At 36.5% G+C, this 10,004-nt stretch overlaps 1 protein-coding gene across 1 annotated transcript in view; it reads right to left on the bottom strand.

The window, feature by feature from the left end:
* Nucleotides 1-670: 670 nt before the first annotated feature.
* Nucleotides 671-10,004, bottom strand: part of DNAJC15 (DnaJ heat shock protein family (Hsp40) member C15) — a gene marked incomplete at its 5' end in the record, with an annotated part of 78,267 nt that continues 68,933 nt past the window's right edge. The window contains one exon of the mRNA XM_035297977.3: nucleotides 671-827. The remainder of the gene's footprint in view (nucleotides 828-10,004) is intronic.

The following is a 10,004-nucleotide window of genomic DNA, read 5'->3' as shown; positions in this document are numbered from 1 at the left end:
CTCTCAGGGGACCCACAACAGTGACTAGCACATCAAAAGGGGTCAATAAATATTTGTAGATGAGTAATGAATAAATACACGGCACTGGAAGACTATAATTACATACAGACTCCTCAGCCTTTCCTCATAGAACTCATTTTGTAACCTGCATCATTTTAGTAGCTCTCCGAGTCCTCATGCTTTAGCTATAGGGTATGAGAGAGCAGGGTTCCTGAACAAGTTCTTAACCCCTACTTTACAAAACGCCATTTAATAAATTCCATTACACTTCAGATATCTCCAAGAGGTGTCAGCTAGTGCTTGTTCTAAGACATTTTAAGCACCTTATATAGGTAAAGTCCCAAATTCCCTGAAAAAAAGAGACAATATAGGTACAAATATAAGCAATAAGAAAATATCCACTCATTGTTCACAAGTCCCAACTGCATTCTTGACAGTTATACTTTTTGCATAAGTGTGTGCGCGCGTGTGTGCAGGAGGGAATTTAGAACATAGCAAAAGTCTTAAAAATGTACCAATGTCACAAGAAAATAAGAAAAAAGATTAGTTACAGCATTTTAAGGAGATCCTTTAAAAGATAATAAAAAGCAAGACAATATTTTATTGTTATACAGCTTACTGGTGGAAGAAAGGATGTGGTCAGTGCATACAGAAAACTAAGAAGACCGTGTTTTAGAATATTTGCAGGGCTCTTTATTTTTTTTTTTTAAGTCCCTCTTTTTTTTTTTTTCCTTCAGCGTGGTGCTTGGGCATCAATCAGTGTGTGGTGGTTGCTTCTAGCAAGTCTTTTGCTTCATTTATTTTGATTGCTAAGTAAGGAGATCCATCTGAAAAAAGAAAAATGAATTAAAATACACTTCATTATTGACATACTTTAAAGTCCCCTAAATATAAAAATACTCTTCTCTGATACTGTCTCACACATTAATTGTCTCATGAATTATTTTATAAGCTAACTAGAAATCAAAACTGTATAAATTAAACTTGATTAGTGAAGTCCTACAACGATTCAACAATCAAAAAAACCTCTGAGAAAAATGATGGAAGAAAGGTATGATCAGAAATAACTTGAAAACCAATCAAATATTTCACTGGTCAGACATTCTTCATTCATTTGACCAGAGAATGTTCTAAAATTAAGTGAATTTAGGTAAATAAAGTTACAGGCTTTTCCATGACTCTTTTTTTTTTTTTAAAGACATATTCATCTGTGAAGAGAGGTATCTTTTTTGAAGAAGGTAAATCAATTCAAGGGGTCTTTTAAAGTCCTAATCAAGACTTATGATGTCACAAAAATAAAATGCATGTTTAAAAAGGCAACTATGGGAGGCTGAGACAGGGGAATTGCTTGGACCTGGGAGGCTGAGGTTGCAATGAGCCGAGATCACACCACTGCACTCCAGCCAGGTAACAGAGCAAAACTCATCTCAAAAAAAGAAGAAAAAAGGCAACTATGTACTACCCAGTGCTAAAAACCTTCTTAATACAAATAATCTCATATTAATAAACGAGATATAAAAATAATGTCAAAAGAAATTCTTTTTGTTCTTTGAAATGATTCTGTGTAGTTTTGGATTTACAGTCCCCCAAATAAAATTAAGTCAGTTCTTTTTTGGAGTTCTCTGCAATGAATTACTTCTAATGTATGTAAACAGCAAAAGGAAAATTGAGGTGAATTTCAAATGCACAATCACTGTAAATCACAAACAGAAACTATTTGACAAACAAAAATACTAGCCCCAAACTGTCACATGAAAGCTAAACCATATGCCTTCTAATTTCTAGTCCTCAATACCGTCATTGCTTAACGCCCAGACTAACAATCACGTCACAGCTCACCAGTCTCTTTGTCTGTTTCATTTTGTATTCTCCCCTTAGGCACCAACCATCTATAGCTGCTGAAAACATCCTAAGGTCTCACTAGCTTACAGCAAACCACTCTAGCTAGTACTGGTGTAAACTGTCCTGACCTTTTTCAGGCCTTTTATTGGTATCGCACCACCCAACTCATGAAGTGAAAAGAAAGCAAACAGATCAACAAACACGGTGTTGTGGTAGAAAGACGAATGCTGGAGAAAGCTGTATTTAGCTCTTCGCCCTTGAGGATACCACTGACATTTTCATATCAAGATCTGAATTGCTATAAACACTTATGGAATATATCATAGCATGCCCTTGAATATTCTATAGTAAGAGTTACAAAGAAAGCTGATAAAAGTTTAAAGTACTTGGTTATGAAATACATTGATTTCATGATTACGTTTGAAGATGATCTAGCTATCAGGAATTAGGCAGTGCCTATGTGGTGAGCTGCTTGAATTCTTAGAGTTATCAGGGTGATGTCCTCAATGTCTTGAATATCCTCGGCAAATATTAAAATATGAATTGAACTTAAACATAACCTTTAATTGATTGATACGCATTCTGGATATTTAAATCACAGGCTGTAATATGCTCACTCAGCAGTTGGGAAAAAAAAAATCAAAGCCACAGATGATGGAAAGTCTTATTAAATATTATACTAGGACACAGCAATGTTAGAGGGAAAAAATGACAGTTTATTCAGAATAATGTTGAATTCTCTACCACTCACTCTGAGTTACGGCCTTTTAATTTATGTACATGGTAGAAGTTTGGGACTGGTTCTTGTGATGCCCATTCTACCTCTGAATACTTGGGGAAGTTCCTCAGTCCAAAACAATTCCTATATTCCCTTCAAGTAGTGTTTGGTTCACATTAGGTTCCACTAATCAGAGCCATTCTTACGAGACTTGGAAGGCCAAAATGAGGGAAAGGCTTTCTTGCTGCTCCTCTTTATCATGACTACTAGTAAGCAAGAGGGTGGTATACTGGTGGCATCAACTGTGCTTCTCGCACAGTTTTAGTGGCAGTCTGTGAGGCAGCAGCTTCCCTGAAAGAGTAGCTCTAAATTAGGAGTCATTCTTGTAGGCCAAGTGTAGAACTTGCTCCTTCAGATCTTCCAACAACGTGTAACCTATACTAAATGCTCTGCTGGTTAAAATACCTAGGTGCTGGCACTGAATCCTGACTGACAGCGTATCCTAGATCTAACGAAAACAAAATGCTCTTGGCTGGACACAGTGGCTCATGCCTGTAGTCCTAGCACTTTGGGAGGTGGAGGTGAGAGGATCGCTTGAGCCCAGGAGTTTGAGACCAGCCTGGGCAATATAGTAAGACTCTGTCTCTATAAAAAATTAAAAAATTAGTTGGGTGTGGTGGTGCACACCTGTAGTCCGAATTACTGGAGAGGCTGGGGCTGCAGTGAACCCTGATTGTGCCACGGCATCCAGCCTGGGTGAAAGAGTGAGGCCCTATCTCCAAAAAAATGAAGAAAGAAAAAGAAAATAACATTTTTCAACCCCTCTGAATTTTCTGGGGGAATTCGCTGGGTTCCATTTAATTAGAATGCTCAACCTTCGCCCTTGGTATTTCTGTATCTTTGTGCTTCCACCACTAAACATTGCCAGAGCTGTTCTGCTTCTGGCTACTGTGAACCGTCGTGTTTAAGACCAGCCCTTCCACTGACACCCAACTAGAAGAGCTAAATAAAATATAAACACATCAGTATAAAAGCACTGGAGGGCTACCAAGTCAGTCAGGTCTCGAGGGCCAAAATCCTGAGATAAAGGAAATGCACTATGATGAGCCCAACACTCTGCACTGCTTTTTTCCTTTAAAGAAGCCAGACACAAAGGAGTATATAATACTATTCTCTCTATATGAAACTCTAGAAATGACATGTCTAATCTGTAGTCTATGGCAAAAGGAAGAATGGTGACTGCCCAAGCTGTGGCGGGGGAGGGCAGGGAGACTGGCAATGGGGAGGAACAAGGAACCTTTGGAGCTTATGGAAATGGTCTACGTCTGGATTGTTAGTGGCTACAGGCACAGATACATTTGCCAGAACTCATCAAATTGCACATCAAATTGCACAGAACTCATCAAAGATACATTTGCCAGAACTCATCAAATTGCACATTTAAATGGGTTATTCTATATAAATTATATCTCAATAAAGTTGATTAATAAAAATCCAGCAGACTATATATTGTTTTAGGAGACTACACTTTTAAGAAACAGAAAAATACATACACTATCAAAAATAACGCTGACGTTGCTATGCTAAATATGAGATGAAGTACATTTTAAGGCAAAATCCAAAAATAAAGTGGGCAAATTCACAGTGTTACAAGGGTCAGTCTACTGCTAAGAGAAAGCAATTTAAGTTTGAATATACCTAATAAGATAGCCTCAAAATATGCACACAAAAAAAAGAGAAAACAAAAAGAAAAAACCCACAAATCCACAATCTTAGTGAGTGATGCCTCTTCTCAATAATGCATAAAACAAGCAGACAAGATGAGAGTAGGAACGCTGAAGTTAAATAACATGAACAAACTTGATTTAACTGACACATAAAACATCCCACCCTACAAGTGCAGGATGTATCTTCTTTTAAACTGCACACAGAACATTTACTGTAACTGACCAAGTGCTAGGCTATAAAGCAAATCTCAACACACTTCAAAGATTAAGATAAAAGTGGGTTCCATAAACTAATGTTGATTTACAACTACTGTGAGACCACAGACACGTTTGGAAATTGAGAATAAGTGTTTAGAAAATATAGCTGTATAATATTGTATCCCTGTAAAACGTGGATCTTATAATTTTCTAGTAAGTTCATTTTCATTGTATTTTACAAAAGCTGTCAGTTCACTTGAGATTGAGAGGAAAAAAACAAGTCCTCCAATACAAAGAGTTTGAGAAACACTGAAAAAGAGTCTGTTAACTGACCATAGTAGAATTAAACTAGAAATCAGTAACAAACACATCCAGGGTATCCCAACATTCGAATCTTAATAAATATACTTCTAAATAACTCATGCATCAAGGAAGATATCACTACAGAAATTAACATTCAAGAGAGAAAATCAACACAGTGAAAGACGGGTTCTCTAAAAAACTAATCAACTTCATGTCAGAGCATGTTAAAACGTAAATGAAAGATAAATTCCAAGAAAAACAAAACTTTTCAAAACAAATACGAGAAGAAATGAAAAATCAAAAGAATATTTAAGAAACTAAACATTAATTAAAAACCTTCCCATAAATAAAAATCCTGGTCATCATTTTACTGAATTTTTCTGAAAAATAGAAAACACATTTTAACTGTTTTTATGAGGCTAGCATATCTTTGATAACAAACCCTAATGAAGATGTCACAAGGAAACCACAGACCCATATCTCTCATGAGCACAGGCGCAAAACAAACAAAACACTCACTCTTCAAATCAGACCGGCTATTAGGACCAAGTTAGGTTTTTATCAGGAGTGCAAGATTGGCTTACACATTGAAAAATTAATCAATGTAATTTACCCCACAAACAGAACAAAAAACAAATAGATAATCATGTCAATAGCTTCGGAAAATTCAACACACATTCATAATAAAAATTTTCAGTAAAGCTTCTGCACAGCAAAAGAAATAATCAGCAGAATAAACAGAAAACCCACAGAGCGGGAGAAAATCTTCACAAACTGTGCATCTGACAAAGGGCTAATATCCAGAAGCTACAAGGAACTCAAACCAATCAGCAAGAAAAATAGTAATCCCATCAAAAAGTGGGCTAAGGACATGAAAAGACAGTTCTCCAAAGAAGATAAACAAATGGCCAACAAACATATAAAAAATGCTCAATATCACTCATTATCAGGGAAATGCAAACCAAAACCACAATGCCATACCACCTTACTCCGGCAAGAACGGCTATAATTAAACAATCAGAAATTATAAATGTCGGTGTGGACGTGGTGAAAAGGGAACACTTTTACACTGCTGGTGGGAGTATAAAGTAGTACACCCACTATGGAAAACAGTATGGAGATTCTTCAAAGAACTAAAAGTAGAACTGCTTGGTCCAGCAGTCCCACTACTAGGGATCTTTCCACAGAAAAAGAAGTCATTATGTGAAAGAGAGACTTGCACACATGTTTACAGTAGCACAATTTACAGTTGTAAAATATGCAGCCAGCCTAAATGCCCATCAACCAACATGAGGATAAAGAAAGTGTGGTACATATATATCATGGAAAACTACTCAGCCATAAAAAGAAATAAATAATGGCATCTGCAGCAACCTGGATGGAACTGAAGACCATTATTCTATGTGAAGTAACTCCGGAATGAAAAACCAGTCATTGTATATTCTCATTTATAAGTGAAAGCTAAGCTATGAAGACATGAGGGCATAAGAATGATATAATGGACTTTGGGGTGGGGAGAGAGAACGGGAAGATGAGGGATGAAAAACTACACATTGGGTACAGTGTACACTGCTTGGGTGATGGGTGCACCAAAATCTCAGAAACCACCATGAGAAAGCTTTTCCATGCAACCAAACACCACTTGTTCCTGCAAAACTATTGAAATAAAAATAAAAATAAATAACAAATAACAACACTAAATGTGAATGGATTAAACAATCCAATCAAAAGGCAAAGGTTGTCAAACTGCATTAAACAACATGATCCAGTCAGATGCAGTGGCTCAATGCCTATAATTCCAGCACTTTGGGAGGCCAGGGCAGGAGGATCACTTGAGCCCAGGAGTTTGAGGCTAGCCTGAGCAACACAGCAAGACCCTGTCTCTATTAAAAAGAGAGAAAAGAAGCAAACAAGGATTAGCCAACTATATGTTCTCTAAAGGAAACACACTTTAGATTTGAAGACAAATATATCGAAAGTAAAAGGATGGAAAAAGACATATCCTGACAGCAGCAATCTCTGAAAAGCTAGACTAGCTAATGAGACAAAGTAAACTTTGAAACCAAAAATGTTATTAGAGATGAAAAGGGACATTCCATAATGAAAAATGGGCCAATGAATCTGGAAAATGGAACAACTGTAAACATATGTGCACCTAACAACAGAGCACCAAAACATACGAAGCAAAAACTAACCAGAACAAAAACAGAAATTAAGAAATGAAGAATATTTTATAACCCACTTCCAATAACAGAACAACCACACAAAAGATCAACAAGGAAACAGAAGACTTAATACTATAAACTAACAAGACCTAATAGATATTTATAGAACACTACCCAACAACAGAATATACAATTCTTCTCAAATGCACAGAGGACAGTCTCCAGGACAGAGTACATATTAGGCCATAAAACAAAACTTAATAGGTTGAAGAGGACAGAAATACTACATTGTATTATCCAACCATAATAAAATGATGTTAAAAATGAATAACACCATCTATAGCTTATGGGACACAGAGATAGCACTGCAGAGAAATTTATAGCTATAAATGTCTATGTTAAAAAAAAAAAAGACAGCTGGGCACAATGTGTCACACCTGTAATCCCAGCACTTTGGGAGGCTAAGCGGGGTACAGATCACTTAATCTCAGGAATTTGAGACCGCCCTCGGCAACATGGCAAAACGCTATCTCTACAAAAAATTCAAAATTTATCTGAGCATGGTGGCATGTGCCTGTAGTCCCAGCCACTCAGGAGGCAAAGGTGGAAGGATCACTTAAGCCTAGGAGGTCAAGGTTGCAGTGAGCCATGATTGTGCCACTGCACTCTAGTCTGGGTGACAGAAAAAAAAAAATCTCAAATCAATAACTTAACCTTCAACCTAAGACAATGAAAAAAGAAGAGAAACAACTATATGTCAATAAATTAGATAATTTAGAGAAAATGCACAAGGCTCCTAAAAGATACAAACTACTGATACTGACTCAAGCAGAGACAACCTGAATATTCCTATAACAACAGACTGAATAAACAAAAACTTCCCACAAAGAAAAGCCCAGGCCCTGATGGCTGACAGAAGAAGAGAGAACACTTCCTAATTTATGTTATAAAGCCTATATTATCTTCATACCAGAATCAGACAAAGATAACACAAGAAAGCTACTGACCAACAAATATGGATCCTATAAATATGGATGCAAAGATTCTAAAACACAATACTAGCACACCAAACTCAGCAACATATAAAAATAATTATAAACCATGACCAACTAAGGGGTGCAGAAATTATAAACCTTGCATCCCTGTGGGATTTACCTACACAGGGATGCAAGCTTGGTGTAACCACCAAAATCAATTAACATAACCAATCTCATCAAAATAAAATAAAATTCACATAATGATCTGAATACATGGAGACAATGTGTTTGACAAAATTCAACACCCTTTTGTGAAAAAAGCACTCAGCAAACTAGTAATAGAAAGAAGTTCTCTAAATGCTAGTATGTTTGTAGAAATGACCCAGAGATTGAGTGGGGAAACACTGGATGCTTTTCCTCAAACTGAGAAACAAGACAAGGATGTCTGTTCTTCATAATCCTAGTCAATATTCTAATGGAGTTTCAAGCCAGTCTGAGGTTTAAAAAAAAAAAAAAAAAGACATCCAGATTGGAAAGGAAAAGTAAAACTATCACTATTCATAGGTGACATGATCTTGGATACTGAAAATCCTAAAGAATCCACTAATAACTATTAGACCTAATAAATAAGTTCAGCAAGGTTGTGGGATAAAAGATCAATCAATATATGACTCAACTGTATTTCTATACATTTATAATAAACAACCTGAGAATAAAATTACAAAAATAATTCCATTCATAGTAACATTAAAAAGAATAAAACAGGAATACATTTAATGAAAGAAGTACAAAACTCAGACCTGTAAACTACAAAACATTGTTGAAAGAAAGTAAGGAAGATCTACATAAACAGAAAAACATCCGGTCTCTGTGGATCAGAATACTTAACATTGTTAAAATGGCAAAATTCTGCACCCTAATTTACAGATTTAATGCAATCCTTATCAAAAATACCAGCTTATTTCCTTGTAGAAATTGACAAGCTGGTTCTAAAATTCATATGGAATTATTATGGAAGGACCCAGAATAGCCAAAACAATTCAACAAAACAAGAATCAACTAGGAGAATTCACATGTCACGATATTAAAACTTACTACAAAGCAACAGTAATCAAGACAGTGTGGTACTAGGACAAGGACAGACAGACCAATGGAACAGAACTGAGAACAGGAAGATGAGGGAACAGCAGCTAAAAGGGTTTCTTTGGGGTTTCTTCCTGAGGTGATAAAACGTTCCAAAATTGAGTGTGATGTTTGCCCAGGTGTGAGAATAAACCAGAACTACTGAACTGTGTGCACCTTAAATGGATGAATTGAATTGTACGGCATGTGAATTGTATCTCAATATAGCATTAAAAAAATAAAGACCAGAGGATCTGAAGAAAAATAGTTGGGTCAGATTCTGTTTATCATACCATTAGAGAATCACAGAAATCCGGAGTTGGAAGGGTCTGAAAGGGTTCTACCTCTTACCCAATAAATGAATACCTTCTATGACGTCCCCGACGAGTTGATCTCTAGTAGTTTTCAATCAAATTACCTTTGCTGTCTCTATCTGCACATCATGCTGCTGTAGCTCCAGTGTCAGAGTACCCTGTTCTACTGACTTCCAGAAGGCCTCAATAATTACTGGTTGACTGGTCTAGTTCCAACTAGAAGAAAAGTCTTCCTTATAGGGGTAAAATTATCACTGCTTAGAATTTCTTCTCGGCGAACATAATTCTGTCCTCACAGAGGAATAGAAGAGGGACTTCACATGCATGCCACATTTTAAGTATTTGACATAGCACAGATCCCCTCTCAGTTTCTCAGTATAGCAAATTTCTTTTTCTCTAACCATCGCTTTGGCCAAAAACCTAGGAGTCATCTTTCCTCATTTTTTCTTACCCTTGATTGGCATTCCCTCAAAATATATCCTGAATTGGACTTTTTTTCCCTGACCTCCTCTAGAACAACCCTTGTCCAAAACTGTATCATTCTCTTGAATTACAATTTTCTCTAATGACTTCCTTACTTCCACTCGACTCCCTATTTGCTGCATAGCTGCCAAAATAGTCTTCCAAATACTGTAAAA

This window comes from Callithrix jacchus, chromosome 5 (genome assembly GCF_049354715.1).
Source record: "Callithrix jacchus isolate 240 chromosome 5, calJac240_pri, whole genome shotgun sequence".
NCBI lineage: Eukaryota > Metazoa > Chordata > Mammalia > Primates > Cebidae > Callithrix > Callithrix jacchus.
This window is presented reverse-complemented; position numbering and strand designations above follow the sequence as displayed.